This window comes from Monodon monoceros, unplaced genomic scaffold, assembly GCF_005190385.1.
Source record: "Monodon monoceros isolate NGI ecotype Baffin Bay Population unplaced genomic scaffold, NGI_Narwhal_1 Super_Scaffold_5, whole genome shotgun sequence".
Classification (NCBI taxonomy): domain Eukaryota; kingdom Metazoa; phylum Chordata; class Mammalia; order Artiodactyla; family Monodontidae; genus Monodon; species Monodon monoceros.
Genome location: NW_021703782.1, coordinates 54,083,105 through 54,108,439, shown reverse-complemented (window position 1 = coordinate 54,108,439; position 25,335 = coordinate 54,083,105). Strand labels below are relative to the sequence as shown.

General features: G+C 36.1%; 1 protein-coding gene across 8 annotated transcripts in view; it reads right to left on the bottom strand.

Annotated features, from left to right (window-relative positions):
* The window catches only part of PTPRD (protein tyrosine phosphatase receptor type D), a 2,000,866-nt gene that overhangs the window by 1,315,982 nt on the left and 659,549 nt on the right, over positions 1-25,335 (bottom strand). For all 8 annotated transcript variants that reach the window (XM_029201877.1, XM_029201881.1, XM_029201880.1 and 5 more), the window contains exon 5: positions 6,159-6,197. The gene's annotated coding sequence lies outside the window, so the exon portion shown is untranslated. The remainder of the gene's footprint in view (positions 1-6,158; positions 6,198-25,335) is intronic.

Sequence of the window (25,335 nt, the reverse complement as noted above, 5' to 3'; positions counted from 1 at the left end):
GTGTGTGAAGAAAGGAGGTTATGTTTAATTAATTAATTGTTGTAGAAATGATGCTAGCTGGCATGTTAGTGGCATTTAAATTATTACATCTCTTAAAAAGTTAAACTGAAAAAAAAAAAGTTAAACTGAGCTAGCACATGGAAGCTTCCACTGTATAAGACAAAACAAAACAAAATAGGCATAGGTGGGGGTGTTGCTTCAGGTCAATTCAAAGAGTAAAAAATTGAACAAAGATTACTCTGAATACCCTACCAAAATAAAATCATCTAAGACATGGAGACTCTTTTTAACTTAGGAAAAAGGAAATGATTATTTTATGGTCCTTAATATGGATCTTACCTAAGGACAGTTAAGATTAAAGAACTAAAAGCATTATTACAAGAATACAGTTAATTTTTCAATTGGAAAGTGTACCATTTTAAATTTAGATATTCGTCTTGTATCTTTTCCCCGCTTCATGTTGTTTGATTCTAAAGATATTTGGTAAGTGAGTAATAGCTGTTTTTTATTAAATATTTTAGTACAGATTTTCCCAAGGCTTTTATTTTGGGAGCCTTTGTTACCTGCTATGACAACCACGTAAGTAGTACCTCATTATTTGGTGACAGGAGAAAACTATTTTAAAGTCAAAAATAATATTACCAAAACATACCTTTGGAAACCTGACTCCAGATTTCAAAATTACATAAATATTACGATGCCCATTTTCACAAGAACCATTTGATTAGTTTGAGCAGGTTTTAGGCTGCTGTAACAAACCAAAACCAAAAACAAAACGAAAAACAAGAACTCAGTGGCTTAAAACAAATAATTTACTTCTTGTTCTTATACATTGGCTATGGAACTAGGAGTCTTGCCACAGCAGGTTTCTTCCATCAGGCGACTCAGAGAACCAGGATGATTTACTACTGTGGCTCTGTTATCTCAAACTGATGTCTCTTCTGTAGACGCAGAGAGAGACTAGAAAGTACACAGGGTCTTTTCACCTCCTCTGCCCCAAAGTGATACACTTCTCTTCCAGTTTTCATTGGCCAGAAATAATCACATGGCCCTACCTCACCGTAGGTAGAGGGAAAATATCATCTCCTTGTTACTCAAGAATGAAAGGAAACCCAAATACTGATGGGCACTAATGATGCCTCTCATACTGTCCAATAACCTGGTATCCTAGCAAGGTGAAGGGAAAAAATGAAAGGCCTAAAACAAACATTGAGAACTTTAGTCGACACCAATTTTAAAAATAAATAAAAGCACCACAATTACACAAAACACATAAAATGACAGTCCTTGAACTCAATCACATCATTTTTATACTACCTAACCTCTATCAGATTGTTTGCACAAATAAGTTACTCAATAAGATGTGAGAGATGAATAAATGAATTGATAAGAGTATGATATTCCTTTCTTTGGTCTCTGAACATATAATTTATGTTCACATCATGACAATTTTCATCACAATAGCAAGCTAACATTGAAGATAATTTTAATACCTGTATATTTTCATAAAATTGACAAAGTATTTATTTAATTTTTACTTTTTCATTGAAGTATAGTTGATATACACAAACAACCCTATTAAAAAATGGGTACAAGAACCAAATAGATATTTTTCCAAAAAGGAAACGCAAATTGCTAACAGGCACATGAAAAGATGCTCAACATTGCTAGTCATCAGGGAAATGTAAATCAAAACCATAATGAGATATCACCTCACAGCTGCTGGAATGGCTGTCAGCAAACAGAACACATTTAACAAATGTAGGCAAGGACGTAGAGAAAAGGAAACCCTCATACACTGATGGTAGGAATGTAAATTGGTATAAGCACTGTAGAAAACAGTATGGAGGCTTCTCAAAAAACTAAAAATAGAACTCTCATATGACCCAGCAACTCCAATCCTGGGTATATATTAAAAAAAATAAACAAGTACACTAATTCAAAAAGATATATGCACCCCAATTTTCACAGCAGCTTTATTTATAATTGCGAAGATATGGAAGCAACCTAAGTTTCCATCAACAGATGAATGGATAAAGAAGCTGTGGTATACATTGACAATGGAATACTACTCAGCCATAAAAAGGAATGCAATTTTGCCATATGAAGCAACATGGATGGACTTGACAGGTATTATGCTGAGTGGAATAAATCAGAGGAAGACAAATACTAAATGATATCATTTATATGAGGAATCTAAAATATATAGCAAACTAGTGAATATAACAAAAAAGAAGCAGACTCACAAATACAGAGAGCAAACCAGTAGTCACCAGTGGGGAGAGGGAAGGGGGAGGGGCAATATAGGGGTAGGAGATTAAGAGGTACAAACTATTAGGTATAAAATAAGCTATAAGGGTATATTGTACAACAGGGGAATATAGCCAATATTTTATAATAACTATAAATGAAGAATAATAAAATATTTATGTATGTTTCCTAATTCAAAACTATGAGGTAGGCATATGTGTGTGGTTTGTTCCCTTCAGTTTTTAAATACAACTTAAGACCCTTAGAAAACACATAGTATTTTAACACCAAACATTTAATTCTTGATGAGGGAATACTTTAAAACATATGGATACTTTGGTATATGTCCAAAAAATATTTTTAAACCCTCTATATTAGAGACTGCACTCAATTCTTAGAAAATGCAATACTCAGTTGAATAATTTATATCATTTGAAAGAAATTCCATGACTAATACTAAGCACATGCATGTAATCTGCAGGTTGTCTGTAATACTATTTAAAAAATCAGGATGGCCAAACCTACATAAAATTTGCATTAAAAAACTGAGAACACGAATGAGTGAATGAAACATCCATTAATCACCATAGTCTAACTACAGAAGGGTTATGTGGGTTTCCACTGCATAGATTCTGTTTTGGTTATTAATGACATGAATATGTATGTATGTGTATAAATATAAATATATGATAGATATAGATATGATACAAAAGATAGGTATATAATACATACGTGCAAATGTACAACTTGGGCATTGACTGTGACAATTTTCCCACCCTTAGATTTAAAGTAAGCAGGCTTTTCATCTTCTCAAATAACTATGAAGTACAAAAGACTAAATCTCATGTTAACCACTTCTGCACTTTTCTTAAGGACTGCAAGCCAGGGGTGCTACTCCAATATATGTAGAACTGGATATTATTAAAAGCATACTGGGGTAAATTTTCTTCGGGAAGACATCTCAGTGACATCTTCAGCATCCTAGAAATAGACTGAAATCTCAGCATCACGACTAAGTGATTGTAGATGAACTACCTAACCTCTCTGACCCTTAGTCTCCTCAGCTCTGAAATGCTGAACAAAATGCATGCCTCAGAGTATGACTGGAAGGTAGAACTGAGACTACATCCATTAAAAAAAGCACCTAGCAAAGCACCTGATACACAGTGAATCCTTAAAAATATTAATTCCCTTCAACTGCACATAATTGTACATGTGTTATTAGCTTGACCTCTTAAAAGGTCCGAACTCCAGGTGCAGAAAATAAAATTTATGAATTGGAACAGACTGCTGCAATTGCACACACAGATAAAAAATTCAGTGAATCATAAGTGTTAAACACATTATTTTATGTAAGTGGAAAAATGCTGCAATAAGGCTTTCTGTAAATATTTTCAACTTCAACGTGGACTGTATTAGCTCTTCATATGGAAGTGAATTTTTATTGCTGGCATTTAGTTCCAGAATAAATATGATTTTTTAAGCTTGAGGATTACATGATAATGAATAGAATATATTTCAATTTCTTTTACTTTGTAATAGCTGCATATTATCATTTACATTTCAATACTATTCTAGTTTGAATTTTACATTTATTTTCTTTTCACTGAATTGTACTCTAATAACACAGTTTTCTAGACTGTATCAATATTACCTGAAATAAATTCAGAATTATAAATCAATCACCCTCCATGTTCGAGTCATTTTATTCCTACTAAAACTCATAATTGGATAGAAGCAAACAATATAGAAATTAAGTGTTAGGTTTGAGCTTTATAGTATAGTGAGTACACGTGAGATCCTAAATAAGTTAGTCAATTGAAAATATTTCTTGAGGAACTACTAAACACAGAACAATATGTAAGGTATGCTGTATAAATGGCACAAGAGGGCATTCCTACCTCATTTAACAAGCTTGCAAAATTGCTAAGTAGAAAATATGCATGCAATACAAGAACCTTAGAACACAAGACAGTACAAGTTAAAGCGCTAACTTTGTGATCCTGAAAATAAAGAGTTCAGGGAGGTGGGGAATCATACCACAATGTTTAAAGCAATGAAGAATTTCAGGAGAAAATGGGAGTTGGAGTTGAACTTGGCCTTGAGAGATGAATAGAATATTCATGTATAGGATGTATACATGAATACATGTATACATGTATTGGATGTATAGGCAGACAAGGAAGACCACTCCGTTCACAGAAGTTGACATAATGACGATGGGGGCTATGAGAGGAAAGAACTTAGCTTTGAGTTTCTTGGTATGTGCTCAAGGAAGATTGCTTTTGAATAAGTGTGGCAGAACTCAATTATCATGTATATAACAGATCAGGGGAAAAAATCCTTATAGGCAATATGGCAAGATATAGAACTATGAGGATAAGTGCTGTTTTCGATCAATCATCTGTCTGTTTTATGAAATGGATTAGAAATGAGATAAATTAGAAGAAGAATACCCAGAAGACAACTGCGATGATGAGAATTGCAAGAACACACTGACAGCTTAAATGAATTAGGCAGGTAGAGTTCAGAGAAAAAGGATAATTACAGGAGGCATGTCCAGATCCCACATGTGCAACTAAGAGAAGGTTTAGGATGGGGAAAAATCCAGGAAACATTGAGATTATGAAATCCTGTATCCCAATTTTCATCATAATAAATCAAATGCTTAAGCAAAGCTCTCTATTTGCAGAAAGTGCTAAAGGGATAGGAGGTTAACCCTCATCCTCATGAGAATGAATAGTGTCAACTTTGTTACTGTTTGGCAGAAAGTATACACTGGATATGGCCTGAAGTAGCACAGAAACATCATGATAAGATGACCAGAAGATACTAGTTTGGAAACCCTGAGAAGAATTTGGGAGCAACAGGTCATACACAATAACAAAGACACGTGGAACTCTCACCACCCTCCCATTCTAACCTAGCAATATCCAATTATTAGTAAAGAATGATGTATAAGACTGTACTTCTGCAATGCATCTAGTTGAAATTTCATAGTACTCTTGGCTGAGTATTATAGAAAGGGTGACTCTAGAAATCAGGAAAGTTGTGGACTCCCATATTACGCAAGAATAAGAATCCAAACCAGAGTATTATTCACAAAAACTAAATAAGATAAAATATGAGATAAATAATGTTTTATAATCTTGCATATATTCAGAACATAGTAGGAAACCAATACATGAATTTGAGCAACATTTCTGTAATATTTGGAGGGGAAAAAAAGAGACTGGGTGGAGTGTAAGATGAATATATAAGCTGATGTTTGGGAAAATACAACTTATAGAAAAACTTCTACCTCAACCAGTCACCTTTTTAATTAAACAATCTCGCTTCCCCATGCCTATAATATATGTACCAGGCAAATACCATACAAATTTTAAGAGTTTTCATGTTGAAAACTGCAGTGCCTTCAGTGTATTTCTAGTTCCATAATATGTAAACTATAATATCAACATTGTAGAAATGAAAATCTTTTTAAAAATTGAGCTATCAGCTCCTCTGTGATTTTCATTTTGCTGTTGCATTTGATCTATTTTAAAAGAAAAATTTTCAAATTGATACTCTCTGCATCTTACCTGAATAATTATTTTCCCTATCTCAGACTGTTTCGGTGGTGATTTTTGTTTCCTTAAGAAACAAATGCTACCCCTCCTTGGAATATTCTCCTGACCCATGAAGTTGAATCTTCAAGAAGTATCTGGACTTAACGGATCATCCCATATGGGTTAAGATGTAATTGACCTTCTACTATTGGCTTTAGGACATTCAACCTCAGGGGATGGAAATGAGGGGAGAAATAAGAAAAAGGATTAAGCCTGAGATAAAAAGAAAGATAACCTCCCAAAATTTGTGGCAAAAGAAATGAAAATATTGACAGTACTATTAAAAAAAAAGTGTCTTACCAGAATTTTGAAGTCACTGGATGATCCAGGAGTCCAAGCCTAATTAGAAAAATAGAGTGAAAAAAAGTTACTTTAGTTTTCTTGTTTTAAAAATAGATACACAATTTTTATAATTCTATAGCGTTTACATTTATAAGTATTGTAGACTGAAGAAAATAGCTTAGGAAACCATTTTTCTAGGTGAAAATATGTTTTTCACTAAAATTGTAGTGTTTATTTAATCTCATATTGTGCCATTAAATAAACAAAGACAAAGAAAATACAGTCTAGATCTTGAAAATATGTTTCCAACTATTCAGGTGACCATAATTATTCAGTTTAATTCTTTAGATTCTCAAAAGAAGGTAGACTATTACTAAATATACTTGAAATCTCCAAATACTTATTACATGCATTTATTTTTCTTATGAGCTAGGAACACCAAAGCTTCATTTTTAAAAACGTTTTACCATTTTTCTGCCTTTGTTGGTATCAGACAGTCATTAGTTTCGACTTTGATTCATTTTTGAAAAGTAAATCCATGTAAAATAAAAGGGTTTTAATTTCCAAATTATAGTAAAATGCAGCCTCTATGTTTTTAAGGTATTTGAAGTTCAAATGAAAGGCAGTATCTGAACAGCACAAATTCCCAAAAGAAGACCTAGCACCTGCTGTGGGATGCAAAGGTTTTATAAATGTTTTCTTGTGTAAAGACAATGGCAAACACTGTGAGGCCTTTTGTAAATATGCCTGACTGCCTCTGTGTTTTAGCAGAAATATTGAACTTCTAACCATTATTCTATAAAATAAAGGAAATTATTTTTTAAACATATGATTATCACCTTTTCCTTTTACCTTGGGAATTAAGTTTGAAATTATATATTGTACAAGTATTGAAAAAACTATTTTTCTATAAAAGAGAATGAAGAATAACAATAAATCTGAAAATCTGATACTATGTGTATACAGTTTTCTGTGTCTATAAATATGTGGCTGCATCTTATTGCCAAAGCATTCAAATTAGGTTATCTGGCCAGAATTGCATACATAATGCTGGACCACTAATTGGTAACAAATTGGCCAGAACGAATCTATTAAAATTCTTTCTCTAGGGCTTAGAATCATTTGAGAAGACCAGTGGTTCACTTGAGAGGAGCAAGCAGTGGATTTTGTTGTATTATGAGAGAGCCTGGCTTCAAAGGTACAAAGCCTCTGTCTCTGGATTTTAGTTCTTCTCATGAGAGTCAAAGAAAATGTTTGGTATTTTTCTTTCCTTTTCACATTTTAGGTTATTTCTTTATTGTGAGTTATAAATCACACAAGAAACTTGTAAAAGTACAAATGTATATAGCTCAATAAATTATCACAAACTGAATGCTCATGTAATCAACACTCAGATCAAGAACTAGAACACAACTAACACATAGAGGCCCACTTGGTCTGTCACTATGTGTGCATTTGTGTGTATGTGTGTATACACACATGTATATACACAACATACACACAAACCATATATATGAATGACATATACACACACAGTATACATACACATACATAAATACATATAGTTTAAACTCACTTGATTACTTCTTGTGGGTTATGCTATAAGCACAGGTTCGAATAAAATGCAAACCAGTTGAGGCAACACAGATGCATACGCCATGACTGTGGAAATGCAGCACTAATGTCACGTATTCATCAAAATTTTGCATGGCATATTGACTATGTGTTACCAAAGAGGGACAATCCTTTGGACATGTCATGTAATGTCACTGAACATATTGTGTAATGTAATCATGATAAACTCTTATATAAAAACTATATATATGTATTTGTCTGTTTCCAGATTTTTTGTTCATCCTATAGTTTTGCCTTAGTTTTGACCTTTATACAATTGAAATCATACACTGTATTTTCATCTTTAGTTTCTTTCCCTCAACATGTACGTGTGATTCATTCATCTTGTTGCTTGTAACTATAATTATTTTTCATTACTCTATAGAATTCCATTGGATAGATATTACGTGATTTATATATTAAATCCTCTATTGACAGATATGGATTGTTTCTGCTTTCTAGTTATCATGAATAATTCTATTATAAGCATCCGTTTATACATGCACACATATTTTTCTTGGCTATTTCCTAGAAGTAATTTACTAGAGTACATATGTTCTATTTTAGGAGACACTGCTGAATAGTGTTATCAAAGTTGCCATTGTTGCACAAATTCACCAGAACATATTTATATTCTGCTTAGCTTTAGCCATCAGTTTACTGTGTAGTATAATTATACTTTTAATTGACATTTCTTTATTAATGTGTTTTAGTGTATTTTCATATCTTTGTCATATATATATATACATAATTCATACAAATATATATTTTTTCATTTAACGAGATACTTTTCAATTTTCTTGTCCATTTAATATGGGTTGTCTTCTCCTTATTAATTTGTAGAAGTGCTTTATATATTCTAGATATGAGTCCTTTGTTGGTTATACTTGGTGAAATATATTTCCCACTCCACAGCTCACCCTTTTACTCACTTATGCCTCTTGTTGCAACTTCATTCTTAGTTTTATAGCAGTCAAATTTAACCATCTCTGTCTTTCTTTTTGTGCCCCATGTATTATACGAAGTGATCATATATACATATTCTTCTCTATCTTCTTCTGAAAGTTTGTTATTGTATGATTCTTCTGCCTCTCACATCTAATCCAAAAACCTACCTGAAATTAATGTTTTGCTCTGTGTGATTTGTGTTAAAATGTTGTTATTTTCCAAATTGACCCAATAAAATTTATTGAAAATACCTTGCTTTTGCCACTGCTCTGCAATGCTAGTTTTGTCATAAATTAAGTGTCCATAGATACTTGGGTGTTTCTAGATGTCAATGTATCCCATTTAACTATTTGTCTATATCACACGTGTCTATATCATATCTTACCACAACTTGATGTGGATAGAAAAGCAGGACCCTCTACCTTTTCCTTAAGAGTTTATTGAATATTTTAAAAATATAATCCACATAACATAAAATTCAGTTTCAAAGTGGACAATTTAATGGTTTGTATTATGTTCACAATACTGTGTAAACATCACCATTAATTCCAGAACATTTCCAAAATCTGAAAATGAAACCCTCTACCTATTAGTGATCAACCCCATTTCTCCCTTATCCACTTCCCCTGGCAACCTCTAATCTGCCACTCTGGATTTGCCTATTCTGGACAATTCATACAAATTAATCATACAATTTGTAGACATTTTTGTCTACCTTATTTCACTTAGCAAAATGTTTTCAAGGTCCATCTATGTTGTAGCACATAGCAGTATTTCCTACCTTTTTATGGCTGAATAATATTCCACTGAGTGGACACAGTACATTTTTTTAATCTATTCATTAGCAAAGAAAAAATTTTGCTTATTTTCACTTTTTTTTGTCAATTATGAATAATGCCACTATGAACATCCGTGGACAGGTTTTGTGTGTGAAAATATGTTTTTAGTCCTCCTGGGCATATATGTAGGAGTAGAATTTCTGAGTCATATGTTAATTCTATGTTTAACTGTTTGAGGAACTGCCAAACTCTATTCCAGAGTGGAAATGCCATTTTACATTCCTACCAGCAATGAATAAATGTTACAATTTCTCCATACCCTCGCCAAGGCTTGTCATTTTCCACTCTTAAAAAATATGGCCATTATAGCCAGTGAATGTGATAGTATCTCATTGTGGTTTTGATTTGCATTTCCCCAAAGACTAACGATGGTGCACAATTTTTCATGTGGGTCTTGGCCATTTGTCTATCTTCCTTGGAGAAATGTCTACTCTAATCCTGTGTTCATTTTTAGTCGGGTTATCTGTTTACTGTTGAGTTCTCACTATTCTTTTTATATTCTGGATATTAATCCCTTATCAGATATATAATTTGCAAACATTTTCTCCCATTCCATGGATTGCCTTTTAATTTTGTGTTATTTCACAAAAATGCACAATTTTCTATATAGAGGTTTCACACCTTTTAATAAAATCATTTCTATTTGATATTTTTATATTATTAAACATGGTATTTCTATTTTCTATTTATCACTTGTATGTAGAAATGCAATTGACTTTCTACTGACGTTACACTGAGCGATCTTAATTGACCTGTGTATTCTTTTCAATTTACTATCTGCACTCTCACATTAAACACAAACAATGATGGTTTCATATATTCCACTTAAATCTTTGAACTTTAAAAATGTGCCTGCATACATGTATGAATGCATGCTTGGGGGTATGCACACTGGCATGTGTGTGAATGTGTGTGCATCTTGAATCACTGCACTCACTAGGACTACTAGAACAATGAACAGAAGAGCTGTTCCTGGGCACCCTTCTCTTGATCTCAAGGGAAACTTACCATTAAGTCCACTATTTGTTGTAGGTGTTTGGTAGATATTCCTTATCATAATGAGAAAGATCCCCTCTATTTTCAATTTACTACGAGTTTTAGTTAAACAGGAATTTTTAATATTCATCTCATTAATAGGTATGTAATTATTCAGATTGTCTTACTCTTTCCCACATCAGTTTTGTTAAGTTATATTTTAACTAGAAATTTACTTTATGCAAAATTTTATTTTTTTTTAAAGTTCCAACATCCTTTCAACATCTTTTTCGTATCTTCAGGATTTGTAGAAACTTCTATTCCTGATATTATTCTTGACACCTCTCTTTTTTTAACTTGGTCAGTAACATCAGTATCTACCACTTTTATTAGGTTATTCAAAGAACCAATTTTAGTTTTGTTAATCCTCTCTATTGTATGTTTGGTACAATGTACAATATTTTTTCATTCTATTATCTCCTGATTTTTATTATTTCTCTCCATCTGTCTTCGAGTTAAATGTGCTGTTTTCCCTCAGTTTGAGATGGATGCTTATAATCGATTTTCTGCCTTATTCTTTTCTTATATGTGTATTTGAAGTACACCTCACTGTAACATTGGTTTTAGTTTTTTTAATATAGCAGTTTAATTTTTATTCATTTCTAAGTATTTTAAAGTTGACTTTTTACTGAAGAAGTATTGCAAAAATGTATATTTTAATTTTCCTAATATCTGGAGATTTTCTGATTCAAATAACTTGCGCACAAAGCACTTAACATGATGCCAATCCTCTATAATATATTGAAACTTGCTTTATGATTCAGCATCTGATTAATTTTTATAAATGTTCTGTGTGTCCTTGAAAATGATATACATTCTGCAATTAAGTGCATTGTTCTATAACCATAAATTATATTAAACGTGTTAATCATGTTGTTCATTCAGATACTGGAAGGTGCATGTTATACACCCCCCACCATGATTTAAGTTTGTCTTTTCTTCCTTTTAGCTCCATCTTTTTAAAAAAAATTCTATATGTTAGGCTACACTAAGAAATACATACAAATTTATAATTTTTATATCCTTCTGTTCAACAGAAACTGTTCTTGTGAAGTAGTTCCATTTTATGCCTACTACTACATCTAAGTTCTGTTTGAAATTAATAGAAATGTCCCAGCATTTACACTGACTTTTCTCAAAAGAACAACAAATAATTTTAGTAGAAATGTATGTTAAAGTAAATATATAGGCTGTCAAATCACTAGTCACAGTGGCCAGTGCATCCAGGGAGAGTCAAAGGAGGATTTAACTGGGGTGAATACATATTACAATAGGGAAAAGTAGCTTATGCAACAACATGGATGGCGATGCATTCTATGTAGCTAGGGTTTGAGCGTGTGGTGGAAAGATATACGACCAATATTTGAACATGGTTTAAAATCAGATTTGAAGGGCTTGATAACAGCAAGACTTTTATCATTAGTGAGCAATTTGAAAATAAGGCAGAGAAGATTTTGGAGTAGGGTTCTGATGACCTTAACTAACACAAAGCAATCTGAGGAGGTAGCAGAGAACTATGAAAAGTAAAATTTTAAATGAGTTTTAGAATCCTGTAGCATCTCTTTGTGGGTAATTCTAATAATCTACTGGACATGTAGACCTGGAGTTCAGGAGAAAGTTATAAACTGGAGCTACAGATTTGGGATTTACCAGTGTTTTAGTGATAAATGAAGCATGGCAGAAAAGGAGGACACAAAAGTGATAATCAATAATAGATACTTAGGGGAACATCAACATTACTGGAATAGGCAGCAAAAATGTAATAAGCAAAATTGGTTGAGAAACTTGATAGACATTTCTCAAGTTTAAAGGAGGAAGGAGCCAAGAACAAATGGCGTCAGCAATGCAAAATGTTCTTCAGAGTGTTCCAAGATGATGACAACAAAATTTTGGCCTTCACTATTGCCTTTAGTAAGAGACATCTAAGCAGAATACTGAGATTAAAAGTTGAACACTTTGAGTGATAAATGGTAACTTAAAGAATTATAGTTCATCAAATATAAGGTTTTCTCTTTTGAATTTTGATGAAAAAGGGAGGAAAACGGCAGAATAAAGGTTGGAGGGTGGTGATGGAGTCAAGGAAAAGTAACTCTCGTTTACATATAAATTATGTTCAAAATTTTAGGTCATCAGAGAGCCTCACCCATAATCTTAGTCTGTTTTAAAAATATCTCGGGCTTCCAGGAAGATGGCGGAAGAGTAAGACGCGGAGATCACCTTCCTCCCCACAGATACACCAGAAATACATCTGCACGTGGAACAACTCCTACAGAACACCTACTGAACGCTGGGAGAAGACCTCAGACTACCCAAAAGGCAAGAAACTCCCCCACGTACCTGGGTAGGGCAAAAGAAAAAAGAATAAACAGAGACAAACGAATAGGGACGGCACCTACACCAGTGGGAGGGAGCTGTGAAGGAGGAAAAGTTTCCACACACTAGGAAGCCCCTTCGCGGGCGGAGACTCCGGGTAGCGGAGGGGGAAAGCTTCGGAACCGCAGAGGAGAGCACAGCAACAGGGGTGCGGAGGGCAAAGCGGAGAGATTCCCGCACAGAGAATCAGGGCCGAGCGGCACTCACCAGCGGGAGAGGCTTGTCTGCTCACCCGCCGGGGCGGGCGCGGCTGGGAGCTGAGGCTTGGGCTTCCGTCACAGCGCAGGGAGAGGACTGTGGCTGTCTGCGTGAACACAGCCTGCAGGGGGTTAGTGCGCCACGGCTAGCCGGAAGGGAGTCCGGGGAAAAGTCTGGACCTGCCGAAGAGGCAAGAGACTTTTTCTTCCCTCTTTGGGTCCTGGGCCGCAGGAGAGGGGATTAAGAGCGCTGCTTAAAGGAGCTCTGGAGACGGGCGCGAGCCGTGGGTAAAAGCGCAGACCCCAGAGAGGGGCATGAGACGCTAAGGCTGCTGCTGCCGCCACCAAGAAGCCTGTGTGCCAACACAGGTCACTCTCCATACCTCCCTCCTGGGGAGCCTGTGCAGCCCGCCACTGCCAGGGTCCCGGGATCCAGGGACAACTCCCCGGGAGAACGCACGGCGCGCCTCAGGCTGGTGCAACGTCATGCCGGCCTCTGCCGCCGCAGGCTCGCCACGCACTACGTGCCCCTCCCTCTCCCCGGCCTGAGTGAGCCAGAGCCCCCGAATCAGCGGCTCCTTTAACCCTGTCCTGTCTGAGCGAAGAACAGACGCCCTCCAGCGACCTACACGCAGAGGCGGGGCCAAATCCAAAGCTGAACCCTTGGAGCTGTGAGAACAAAGAAGAGAAAGGGAAATCTCTCCCAGCAGCCTCAGAAGCAGCGGATTAAAGCTCCACAATCAACTTGATGTACCCTGCATCTGTGGAATACATGAATAGACAACGAATCATCCCAAATTAAGTAGGTGGGGTTTGAGAGCAAGATTTATGATTTTTTCCCCTTTTCCTCTTTTTGTGAGTGTGTATGTTTCTCTGTGAGATTTTGTTTGTATAGCTTTGCTTCCACCATTTGTCCTAGGGTTCTATCCGTCCGTTTTTTTTTCTTTTTTTTCTTAATAATTATTTTTATTTTAATAACTTTATTATATTTTATCTTACTTTACTTTATTTATCTTCTTTCTTTTTTCCTTCCTTCCCTCCATCCTTCCTCCCTCGCTCCCTCCCTCCTTTCTTTCTTCTTTCTTTCTTTCTTCTTCTACTAATTCTTTCTTTCTACTTTTTCTCCCTTTTATTCTGAGCCGAGTAGATGAAAGGCTCTTGGTGCTGCAGCCAGGAGTCAGTGCTGTGCCTCTGAGGTGGGAGAGCCAACTTCAGGACACTGGTCCACAAGAGACCTCCCAGCTCCACGTAATATATAATGGAGAAAATCTCCCAGAGATCTCCATCTCAACACCAGCACCCAGCTTCACTCAACGACCAGCAAGCTACAGTGCTGGACATCCTATGCCAAACAACTAGCAAGACAGGAACACAACCCCACGCATTAGCAGAGAGGCTGCCTAAAATCATAATAAGTCCACAGACACCCCAAAACACACCACCAGATGTGGATCTGCCCACCAGAAAGACAAGATCCAGCCTCATCCACCAGAACACAGGCATTAGTTCCCTCCACCAGGAAGCCTACACAACCCACTGAACCAACCTTAGCCACTGGGGACAGATACCAAAAACAACAGTAACTACAAACCGGCAGCCTGCAAAAAGGAGACCCCAAACACAGTAAGATAAGCAAGATGAGAAGACAGAAAAACAGCAGATGAAGGAGCAAGATAAAAACCCACCAGACCTAACAAATGAAGAGGAAATAGGCAGTCTACCTGAAAAAGAATTCAGAATTATGATAGTAAAGGTGATCCAAAATCTTGGAAATAGAATAGACAACATGCAAGAAACATTTAACAAGGACCTAGAAGAACTAAAGATGAAACAAACAACGATGAACAACACAATAAATGTAATTTAAAATACTCCAGAAGGGATCAAGAGCAGAATAGCTGAGGCAGAAGAACGGATAAGTGACCTGGAAGATAAAATAGTGGAAATAACTACTGCAGAGCAGAATAAAGAAAAAAGAATGAAAAGAACTGAGGACAGTCTCAGACACCTCTGGGACAACATCCAACGCACCAACATTCAAATTATAGGGGTTCCAGAAGAAGAAGAGAAAAAGAAAGGGACTGAGAAAATATTTGAAGAGATTATAGTTGAAAACTTCCCTAATATGGGAAAGGAAATAGTTAATCAAGTCCAGGAAGCACACAGAGTCCCATACAGGATAAATCCAAGGAGAAATACGCCAAGATACATATGAATCAAACTGTCAAAAATTAAATACAAAGAAAGCATATTAAAAGCAGCAAGGAAAAAACAACAAATAACACAAAAGGGAATCCCCATAAGGTTAACAGCTGATCTCTCAGCAGAAACTCTGCAAGCCAGAAGTGAGTGACAGGACATGCTGAAAGTGATGAAGGAGAAAAACCTGCAACCAACATTACTCTACCCAGCAAGGATCTCATGCAGATTTGATGGAGAAATTAAAACCTTTACAGACAAGCAAAAGCTGAGAGAATTCAGCACCACAAAACCAGGTTTACAACAAATGCTAAAGGAACTTCTCTAGGCAACAAACACAAGAGAAGGAAAAGACCTACAATAACAAACCCAAAACAATTTAGAAAATGGGAATAGGAACATACATATCGATAATTACCTTAAATGTAAATGGACTAAATCCTCCCACCAAAAGACACAGATTGGCTGAATGGATACAAAAACAACACCCATATATTTGCTGTCTACAAGAGACCCACTTCAGACCTAGAGACACATACAGACTGAAAGTAAGGGGATGGAAAAAGATATTCCATGCAAATGGAAACCAAAAGAAAGCTGGAGTAGCAATTCGCATATCAGACAAAATAGACTTTAAAATGAATATTAGAAGAGACAAAGAAGGACACTACATAATGATCAAGGGATTGACGCAAGAAGAAGATATAACAACTGTAAATATTTATGCACTCAACATAGGAGCACCTCAATACATAAGGCAAATACTAACAGCCATAAAAGGGGAAATCGACAGTAACACATTCATAGTAGGGGACTTTAACACCCCACTTTCACCCATGGACAGATCATCCAAAATGAAAATAAATAAGGAAACACAAGTTTTAATTATACATTAAACAAGATGGACTTAATTGATATTTATAGGACACTCCATCCAAAAACAACAGAATACACATTTTTCTCAAGTGCTCATGGAACATTCTCCAGGATAGATCATATCTTGGGTCACAAATCAAGCCTTGGTAAATTTAAGAAAATTGAAATTGTATCAAGTATCTTTTCCGACCACAACGCCATGAGACTAGATATCAATTACAGGAAAAGATCTTTGAAAAATACAAACACATGGAGGCTAAACAATACACTACTTAATAACGAAGTGATCACTGAAGAAATCAAAGAGCAAATTTCAAAATACCTAGAAACAAATGACAATGGAGACATGATGACCCAAAACCTATGGGATGCAGCAAAAGCAGTTCTAAGAGGGAAGTTTATAGCAATACAGGCCCACCTTAAGAAACAGGAAACATCTCGAATAAACAACCTAACCTTGCACCTAAAGCAATTAGAGAAAGAAGAACAAAAAAAACCCCAAAGTTAGCAGAAGGAAAGAAATCATAAAAATCAGATCAGCAATAAATGAAAAATAAATGAAGAAAACGATAGCAAAGATCAATAAAACTAAAAGCTGGTTCTTTGAGAAGATAAACAAAATTGATAAACCATTAGCCAGACTCATCAAGAAAAAAAGGGAGAAGACTCAAGTCAACAGAATTAGAAATGAAAAAGGAGAAGTAACATCTGACACTGCAAAAATACAAAAGATCATGAGAGATTACTACAAGCAACTCTATGCCAATAAAATGAACAATCTAGAAGAAATGCACAACCTGCCAAGACTGAATCAGGAAGAAATAGAAAATATGAACAGACCAATCACAAGCACTGAAATTGAAACTGTGATTAAAAATCTTCCAACAAAAAGCCCAGGACCAGATGGCTTCACAGGTGAATTCTATCAAACATTTAGAGAAGAGCTAACACCTATCCTTCTCAAAGTCTTCCAAAATATAGCAGAGGGAGGAACACTCCCAAATTCATTCTACGAGGCCACCATCACCTTGATACCCAAACCAGACAAGGATGTCACAAAGAAAGAAAACTACAGGCCAATATCACTGATGAACATAGATGCAAAAATCCTCAACAAAATACTAGCATACAGAATCCAACAGCACATTAAAAGAATCATACACCATGATCAACTGGGGTTTATTCCAGGAATGCAAGGATTCTTCAATATACGCAAATCAATCAACGTGATACACTATATTAACAAACTGAAGGAGAAAAAACATATGATCATCACAACAGATGCAGAGAAGCTTTCGACAAAATTCAACACCCATTTATGATAAAAACCCTGCAGAAAGTAGGCATAGAGGGAACTTTCCTCAACATAATAAAGGCCATATATGACAAACCCACAGCCAACATCGTTCTCAAAGGTGAAAAACTGAAAGCATTTCCACTAAGATCAGGAACAAGACAAGGCTGCCCACTGTCACCACTCTTATTCAACATAGTTTTGGCAGTTTTAACCACAGCAATCAGAGAAGAAAAGGAAATAAAAGGAATACAAATCGGAAAAGAAGAAGTAAAGCTGTCACTGTTTGCAGATGACATGATACTATACATAGAGAATCCTAAAGATGCTACCAGAAAACTACTAGAGCTAATCAATGAATTTCGTAAAGTAGCACGATACAAAATTCATGCACAGAAATCTCTGGCATTCCTATACACTAGTGATGAAAAATCTGAAAGTGAAATCAAGAAAACACTCCCATTTACCACTGCAACAAAAAGAATAAAATATCTAGGAATAAACCTACCTAAGGACACAAAAGACCTGTATGCAGAAAATTATACGACACTGATGAAAGAAATTAAAGATGATACAAATAGATGGAGAGATATACCATGTTCTTGGATTGGAAGAATCAACATTGTGAAAATGACTCTACTACCCAAAGCAATCTACAGATTCAATGCAATCCCTATCAAGCCAGCACTGGCATTTTTCACAGAACTAGAACAAAAAAGTTCACATGGAAACACAAAAGACCCCGAATAGCCAAAGCAATCTTGAGAACGAAAAACAGAGCTGGAGGAATCAGGCTCCCTGACTTCAGACTATACTACAAAGCTACAGTAATCAAGACAGTATGGTACTGGCACAAAAACAGAAAGATAGATCAATGGAACAGGATAGAAAGCCCAGAGATAAACCCAAGCACATATGGTCACCTTATCTTTGATAAAGGAGGCAGGAATGTACAGTGGAGAAAGGACAGCCTCTTCAATAAGTGGTGCTGGGAAAACTGGACAGGTACATGTAAAAGTATGAGATTAGATCACTCCCTTACACCATACACAAAAATAAGCTCAAAATGGATTAAAGACCTAAATGTAAGGCCAGAAACTATCAAACTCTTAGAGGAAAACATAGGCAGAACACTCTATGACATAAATCACAGCAAGATCCTTTTTGACCCACCTCCTATAGAAATGGAAATAAACACAAAAATAAACAAATGGGACCTAATGAAACTCCAAAGCTTTTGCACAGCAAAGGGACCCATAAGCAAGACCAAAAGACAACCCTCAGAATGGGAGAAAATATTTGCAAATGAAGCAACTGACAAGGGATTAATTTCCAAAATTTACAAGCAGCTCATGCAGCTCAATAACAAAAAAACAAACACCCCAATCCAAAAATGGGCAGAAGAGCTAAATAGACATTTCTCCAAAGAAGATATACAGACTGCCAACAAACACACACAAGAATGCTCAACATCTTTAATCATTAGGGAAATGCAAATCAAAACTACAATGAGATATCATCTCACGCCAGTCAGAATGGCCATCATCAAAAAATCTAGAAACAATAAATACTGGAGAGGGTGTGGAGAAAAGGGATCACTCTTGCACTGCTGGTGGGAATGTGAATTGCTACAGCCACTATGGAGAACAGTATGGAGGTTCCTTAAAAAACTACAAATAGAACTACCATATGACCCAGCAATCCCACTACTGGGCATATACCCTGAGAAAACCATAATTCAAAAAGAGTCATGTACCAAAATGTTCATTGCAGCTCTATTTACAATAGCCCGGAGATGGAAACAACCTAAGTGTCCATCATCGGATGAATGGATAAAGAAGATGTGGCACATATATACAATGGAATATTACTCAGCCATAGAAAGAAACGAAATTGAGCTATTTGTAATGAGGTGGATAGACCTAGAGTCTGTCATAGAGAGTGAAGTAAGTCAGAAAGAGAGAGACAAATACCATATACTAACACATATATATGGAATTTAAGGGAAAAAAATGTCATGAAGAACCTAGGGGTAAGACAGGAATAAAGACACAGACCTACTAGAGAATGGACTTGAGGATATGGGGAGGGGGAAGGGTAAGCTGTGACAAAGCGAGAGAGAGGCATGGACATATATACACTACCAAACGTAAGGTAGATAGCTAGTGGGAAGCAGCCGCATAGCATAGGGAGATCAGCTCGGTGCTCTGTGACCGCCTGGAGGGGTGGGATAGGGAGAGTGGGAGGGAGGGAGATGCAAGAGGGAAGAGATATGGGAACATATGTATATGTATAGCGGATTCACTTTGTTATAAAGCAGAAACTAACACACCATTGTAAAGCTATTATACCCCAATAAAGATGTGAAAGAAAAAGTAAATGTAGTTTGATGTAGGAATCATTAATTCCACCATATTTCAAAAACCTCTACTTTTTTTTTCCTTTTATCTTATGTTAAAATAGTATCTATATATTCACTCATCCATTCAGAAAAAAATTATGAATCAGAAACAAATATGACTGAGTCTCAGTTTCTGCTTTTAAAAGGGTCATGTTAGCGCAAACTGTAGTAAACAAATAATTGCCAGCTATGGTAAATGTTATAAGTATTTGTACATAGAACCACAAACTGATTATACAAACGTGCTTTGAGATTCTAGTGATATAGATACAATTCTCCAAATTGCCAAAATCAATACCGTTTCAGAGCTCATATGGCTACTGTTTGCCTACTCCTTTTGCTCAGAGGGATCAACGAGAGCAATACCTTAATTTCTCCCCCTGACCGTGACAATCCTAAAGACTAAGCAACTGAGTGGAAGAACTAGAGGAGTTTTATCATGGATGGATTTCACTTGGATTCTGTGTACTTTTTGTAAAAATCAGTTTCAGTCTCCCACTAGAAGGCCAATTGAATTCATTTTGTCTGTCCTATTTACTACTGCACATCTGTGCCTAGAATCTAGAATTTAACACTTGGAAGGAACTACATAAATGTTTGTTGAATCAACTGCTATTTTCAGGCTGAGTTTTTGGTATCCACGGTACCAGTGGTGTCAACTCATGAACCCATCACCTTTATACCTCAGGCACTTCATTTCTCAAAATTCCAACATTAATCACAGCACCATGGGAGAGAGGTAACCTCTCCAAACAAGTCCCCTCATGGTAACAACTACGGAAACCCTATCATACTTTCTAACCTAGAAGGACGGGTAGAACCAGTTAGAAATGTCTCATAACAAGATCCTTCATCCCCATCAGACTCAGAAGAAGTTCCCAAGTTTAATAATTTTGCAAATAAGCTGATTCTTGGTTATTTAAGCTCTGCTGAAGCACTAAGCCAGAAATACCATTTTCTAGGACCTAAATCTCTGATTCTGACACGTTTAGTATCCCGTTGTTCCCAGTCTGTTTCTTCATTAGCAAATACTCTAATGATCTACTCTACTTGCCAGCCCCTCCCTGTGTTTAATTCTAATTGGCGAAGATGCCATAATAAATCCCTTAAACTTTTATTTGTATGGCAAGTTTCACTAGGAGACTCCATCTCCTGCTAGGTTTTCATCTTTCTGCCGGCTGGCTGATCTGCTCCTTCATGGCTCTACAGCACCTTGAGACCTGTTAAAGACTCATATTGGATCTCCAGAGTGGATTCCACCTGCTTGAAATCATGCTTTATAAAAGAATAATATGGAAAACCCTATTAGTGTGTTTATTTGTTTTACATGTTTAATTGAGAACACATTTTGAAAACAAATATCCCTTTTTTACCCCATGTGGAGTAGTTTCTTGGAAACAGGATGCTTTTTATTTCTACATAATAAAGTCTAAAAGCAGGTGTTTGGGGCAACTAGATATATGGAGAAAAATCACTGAAGTTCTTGGTGTTCACAGCTAGTCCTGTAGATGGTGTTATACAAAGTGATTCATAAATACCTAAATGAGCTACAAACAATGTTCAGTTAGTTGGTGTTCATGGTGACTCAGATGGCAGGTGATGAAGCATGGAAATTGTTTCAAAGAACACATTTCCAACATAAACGTACTGTTTTCTTGAGTGATTCCCGAGGAGATAATTTTTTAGTTCCTGTTGGAATAGCTGGTTCTGTAAACAGAATCAGTTCTATTTGTTGTGATTTTTCCTTGTTCATGGTAGATTTTTTTTAAAATGTAGAAAGATATCAGACCAATCATTTTAATATTATATAAGTTTAAGGTACACAGCATTATAGTTCAAGATCTGTATAAACTACAGAGTGATCACCACTACAAGCCTAGTTACCATCCATCACCATACCTTCACCCAGCTCACTCCCCCCCCCCCAAATCCCTTCCCCTTTGGTAACCATCAGTCTGCTCTCTCTATCTATGAATTTGTTTTTGTTTTGTTTCTTTTGTTTTTTATAGATTCCACATATGAGCGTAATCATCACACCAGTCTTGAGAGGGGAAAAAACAACAACTGCATTTTGCTTTCTTAATGCCCTTTATTTTGCCATGCCTAAGTTTGGGAATTAGGTTGTTCTGGATTGTAAGAAGCATTTTAAAACAAGGAAATGTGATCCTGCTTCACAGGTTTCAAACAGCTGCCACTATTTTGAAGAGTGACTTCAGGAACTAGATTTTATGGTAACTGCATCCAAACGATGGAACTTTCATCAAAGAATGGGGTATATTTTTATTTGTCTGTTATTTGACACATATGTAAGGCTCACTATGGACCAGGCCCTTCTTTGCTATACATATTTATTCGCTGGGTACTTAAAATAGCCTTAGCAGGTACATGTTACCATCTCCATTTCATAGGAAGGACACAAAAGCACGGAGATGAACAATCTACTCCTGGTCACACAGCTAGTAAGTAACAAAGCCAGGATTTGAACCCCAACAGTGTAGCTCCACAGTCTGTGTCCTAAACCATTTTATTATACTGTTCCTCAAGTGGCCTAATAAAAAATAACAAATGAAATATCGTACCATATGCCAAAGATGGGAATAAGTCTCAGAGAAAGCAAGTTTCAGCAACATCACCACGATGAAGCCTGCACAAGTATCTCCTTGTCAAATGACCAATGCCCCTCTCCCTTATCAAAGATTAATACGTTGACTAGCATTATAACTTACAACTGGATATCCAAACAGAGAACAGAGCTTCCCTTCAGTCTCTCTATCACCTGGCAAAAATCACACAGTGATTAAAACTTCTATTCTGACGTCAGCCAGACGGAGTTTTGGATCTTAACTCTTAATCTTACTATCGCTGAGCAAGTTATTTATTCCTTTAAACATTTAATATTCACTACAACCTAATTAAGAAGGTAGTATCCTTATATCCATTTATACACAACAAAACTGAGTCACAGAAAGTTTTAGTAACTTGCCCAAGGTCACACAGCAATGATGGCAGTCTTGTTTCCTACCCAGGCAGTCTGGCACCAGAGTGCAAGCTCACTAAGTCACATTGAGAATTAAATGAGAAACACCTTCGCTCGCTGACATCCCTCAGTCAATTCTTTATTTTGTTTTTGAAGCATCTGTACCTCTCCTGAGCACTTGCAATACTTAGGTAATACTTTATTTTGTTGTAAAGAGATTTTATAAAAATCTGTCTTCCACTGTGACCTAACATGTTGAAAACAGAGACATTGTTGATTTGACTCACTGAATAACTAAAGATAATGCCTTACACCCAATAGGTCATTCAGCACGTCAAATGAAAGGATTAAAGAGTAAATTAATCAATAAATGATAGCCTGAAGTGCTTGGCAATTAATAAGTGCTCAATAAATAGCTATTATTAAGACTACAAACTGGAACATAATCTAATTCATCATACAGCTTTTATGTGAGATCTCCAGCAACTTTAATGATACCAAAAATTTGGAAACTGTAAATATATGCTTGAAAATATCATTTGCATGCAGTTCCAAGGCAGCAGTGGAACATTATCAATATATCAGAAATCAATTTAAAAAATTCCTTTGAAGCTGATTCCCATGATAACAAGCTAACTAATAGCTATGTAGAATAAATAAATGGTTTTGATTAAAACATTATGTAATGTCCAAAGACAAGTGGATTGGTAAAACATAGTTAACATGAAAAATACTTAATTCTTATAAATTAAAATATGGAACTATTTAACCAAAATAAAGTACAGTTGATCCTGGAACAACACGGGTTTGAACTGTAGGAGTCCACTTACATGCATCTTTTTCACTAACTACTTACTACACGACCCACATGGTTGGCTAAATCCGCAGATGCGGAACCATGTATAGGAAGGACCTACTGCAAAGTTACAGGCAGCTTTCAGACTGGGGTTTGGTGCCTTAAGTCCCTCATTGTTCAAGGGCCAACGGTAGACTCAGACTAAAATGCAGACATTGGGAAGGAACCAAAGTTCATCATATTTGCGCTTTTTCTTCAATAATTATTTTAACTAGCTATAGATTGAGTGGCTATGTCTTAGATGCAGCGTGGGAATAAAACAGCTTTATGTCTTGTGCTATGCTAAATATAAACTTTTTTTAAGGATGAAATCAGTAAATTCTATTACTTTTGTTGATGAGCTGTTTCCTAGAACTAAAATCAATCCCACCTGGAGAGAGGAGAAAAAAAAAAAAATTCCTTTCTCTTTCTTCCACAAAATGACTCACAAAATGAGATCAGAATTTGGAAAACATCACTCCATTCCATTTCTCTTTCTTCAATCACCATCACTACCCAAATAATTTTGGCTGAATCTAGCTTCCTGGACAATCTCTGGGTAAAAAGCTATATGGTCATGGAGAATGCAAACAGACAGCAAGATGATGTAACTCAGCTCACTGAAAATGGATACCCTTTAGCAGAGGTCATTCTTTCAATTTCCAGGACAAATAACTATTTGTATATACCAGGACAAATTACTATTTCCTTCAGCAGTACCACCATGATTTTTACTCATTTACATATCACAACACTTCTCAGAAGATTTTAGCTGTTTCATTCTCCTGCACAAACTTTCTGAAGATTCTAAACTCAAGAGCAGAGGATCCCTTTTATTGCTTATAATCCTTACCACAGTCTATGTGACCTTACATACTCTGGCCCTTTGCCTACCTTTATAACCTCAGTTTCTTTCCCATCTTGGTACTCTAGCATATGGGCCTTTTTTTTTTTCCATTTCTAAAATTCACTGTGTTCCATCACCTCCACAATGCCTTTGCATACGGTGTGGTGAGACAGGAGTAATGTATTGAGACCAGGTCTGAATTACATACTCAGCAGGAGTTTATATCCTGGGCAAGACTATTCAATGTTAGGAGATGGAGTTATACAAGATGTGTTCGAGAAGTACTTCCTTTTGACAGATGCAGTACTCATTTTTTTTTTTAACTGTCATAAGTCACAGTCTAGAGAAGTATACTGCCAAAACAAATGCCTGGACCACAAAGCAAAGTGGAAGAAAAAAGAAACGGAATATCCTGAAACTGCAAACTGTACCAGTTCTAGATGTGTTAGAAAAGTTGAACAGTTAAAAACTCAGCTGAGCCTCCTAGAAACCTGTTAAAAGAACAGCAGCGGGAAATTGAACATTAGCGACATCTCCATTGCTACAGAGAAAAGTATTACAGAAATAAAGAGGTTTCTGATGTTTCTAAAGGTGTAGGTGTTTTATCGAGGCTTGGAAAAAAGGGAGGGACCATTCTGGGGAGTAGTTCCTGACAGAGGTATTGGGCCTCACCTGACCTACCTGGGAATACATGCTTCAGGACTATCAATAGTTTCAAATCAAGCTGATTTTCCAGATGAAACATGTGTGAGGTTAAACA